General features: G+C 33.3%; 1 pseudogene; it reads left to right on the forward strand.

The window, feature by feature from the left end:
* Nucleotides 1–1,583: 1,583 nt before the first annotated feature.
* Nucleotides 1,584–1,684, forward strand: LOC141425234 (U6 spliceosomal RNA; annotated as a pseudogene).
* The last annotated feature ends 1,525 nt before the right edge of the window (nt 1,685–3,209 follow it).

Below are 3,209 nucleotides of genomic sequence, written 5' to 3' on the forward strand. Positions count from 1 at the left end.
ATTTAATAACTTTTAAGTAAATTTATGCAAAATTGTAGAAGTGAGTATTAACAAGGTAAGATAGTACCCATTCCTGTGTTCGGCATATATTTATTATTCTAAAGAAAACCATATTGGAAAATAAAATAAAAGTAGCAGTAAAGGGATGAAACATTTACTATAATCTTAAAATTTCTACTTCTAATTATATGTCCAATTCATTAAGAAAAATCCTTATTTTTTTACTTTCTCTTCTTAATTAAACATTTTATTTTGTGATAATTGTATATTCATGTTCAGCTATCAGAACTAATACATAGCTAGCCTATTGCACACTTTACCCAGTTTATCCCAGAGCTGTACCTTTCAAAAGTATAGAAAAGTAACACACCAAGATATTGAAGTTGATACCATGAAGATGCAACACGATTCATCGGAGGAAGGGTCCTCCATCATTCCCCTTTATGCCATAAAGACCTCACTTCATTCAGCCTTACTCCCGGCTATTTTTAACCATCACAAAATACTAACCTGTTTTCAATATCTATGATTCTTCCAATAAGAATGATATGTGAATGAAATCATACAATGCCTGACTTACTGGGAGATTATTATTTCCATTTATCACAATTCTTTGTGAATTAACAAAGTTTTTGCCTATATCAGTGTTCATTCTTTTCATTATTGAGTAGTATTCTAAAGCTTCTCTGTACCACAGTGTGTTTAACTCCATACCCATTATAGAACATCTAGGTTGTTTAACAGTTTTTGGCTATGGCAAATAAACCTGCTGTGAACACTCATGCAGGGTTTTTGGATATAAATTCTCATTTCTGGGAGATTAACTCCCTGCAATTTTCTTGCTACTGTGGAGATATGGGAGTTGCTTATTTAATTTTTCATGAATCTCTCAATCCACTTTAGCAGACTTACTGTTTTTGTCTGAATGTTTTCCAAAAATTAATATATTGAAATATAATCACCAATGTGAAAGCATTAATTGATGGAAACTTTCAGATTTGATTAAATAACATGGGCAGAATTTGCATAAATGTGATTTATATGCTTCCAGAAAAGGTATAAAGAAGTTCTTCACCCTCTTTTCCATGAGAGGACACAGAAACTTGGCAACATCTTCAAAACAGAGACCTGGCTCCTGCTAGACACAAAATCTTTTACTGACTGAGGTTGGACTCCCACCATAAAGAACTGTAAATATTGAGATTTATCTCCTTATAAATTATAGTCTAAGGTATTTTGGCTACAAGGAATGTACTAAGAAAGTCACTGTACTATTTTACATTGCCACTATCAAAGTATGACTAGCAAAGTGTAACTTTTGTCTTTGTAATCATTGCTATTAACCAATCTCAGATGTATTGTGGTATCTCATTATGAATTTAATTTGAAATTTCCTGAGGTGAATGATGTTTTCACATGCCTACTTGCTAAATATGTATATCTTCTTTAGTGAAATGCCTGTTCATATCTTATGTCCAAAATTTGAGTGATTTATAAATATACAAATTATACAAATGTGATTTACAAATATCGTCTCCCATTTTGTAGCTTCTAGTGTTTTATATTTTAGCTAAATAAAAACAGTTGCAGTCTTCACACATTTACAGAAATTGGAATGATACAGAGATTAGCATGGCACCTGAGCAAAGATGAGATGCAAATTCCTAAGGCATTCCACATTTTTACATATAATAGAAACAGTAAAACAGAATACCATGTCAGAGGACAATGGGATAATATTCATAAGGATATTCTGGGAAAGAAGTTAGATTCTGCCAGAGTACTACTCATCATAGGGAAAGTCTCATCGAAGACGTACTTCAAGGCAAAAGGGCTGTACTTGGGAGGAGGAGAGGTCCAAAGACATTTTAACACTGAGCACTTACTATGTCAGGAACTGTAGCTCTAATGTAAGACTTACCACATGGTTATCATCATCACCTTTATAAAGATGCAAACAGTGATACCTAGAGTGTTAAGTAACTTGTGCAAGGTCATACAATCAGAAAATGACCCACATTCATTGAATTATCACAAAATCACTCCAATTTCTGCTTCCACCTTTGCATTCTCTTCTCTTCCCTGCTTCTTCATTTTCTTAACTTCTCTTAGCACTCTGAGTGTACTGATTCCCTCTTCTAAAGACCTTTGTGATTTACTTTGGACCCACTTGTACAAAGCAGAAAACCTTTCCATCTCAAGATTGTTCATTATATCTGCCAAGTCATTTTTGCCAAGCAAGATAACATAATCATAGGCACTGGGACCCAAAGTGTGAACATCCTTGAGGAGCCATTATTCAGTCTACCACAAGTTTGATTTTTGATTTCTGAAAAATAAGTTTGTCATATTTGTATGGTCTACCTTTGAGTTGTGGTCTACCTTTGAGTTGTCTATTCTTTTCTACTTTTTGATCATTTGTTTTGTTTTATCATTTATTCATATGTGCATACAATGTTTGGGCTATTTCTCCACCCTACCCCCAGCCCCTCCTCCCTCTCTCTCTCTCTCTCCACCCCCTCACTTCCGGGCAGAAACTGTTCTGTAATACCACTTTCTTGATTATGTGAGACCTTACATCAGATAGATATCTAATTCCTACATTTCCAAAATATCTTAAATGTATTTGTTCCTTTGAAATTCCATATAAATTTTTGAATTGACTTGTCTGTATATATTTGAAAGATCTTGATGGATATTTTTTGCCTTCAAAAGAAGTGCATTAAGCCAGCATATCAATATAGGAGGAAATAACTTTTTTTGTTAAATGTTCCAGTACAAGAACACAGTATATTAGTACTGGACATATTTTATTCAGTTTACACTGAGAATTTCGGGGTTTTTATCAGTGATACAGTGTCCTCATAATGTTACCAGCTTTATTGAAGTTTATTTTTTAAACTACATGTATTTAATATAGTCAGACTGTGAAATCAGCCTAGATGCCCAATAACCAATGAATGGACAGTGAATGTGTGCTATATATACACCATGTAGACTTATTCAGCCATAAATAAAAATAAAGCATAAGAACAATTTTATAAAGAACTATATTCAATTTATTTTAAATGTGTACATGATATATGTCACCATTACAATGATGTACTCATATATACAGTCACATACATGTACCCAGGCAGTAGTTTATTTTCTTAAATTGCATCACAAAGTGGCTTCCTTGAGAAATGAGCGTGGAAAAGTCAATGGTG

This window comes from Castor canadensis, chromosome 7 (assembly GCF_047511655.1).
Source record: "Castor canadensis chromosome 7, mCasCan1.hap1v2, whole genome shotgun sequence".
NCBI classification, from domain to species: Eukaryota; Metazoa; Chordata; class Mammalia; order Rodentia; family Castoridae; genus Castor; species Castor canadensis.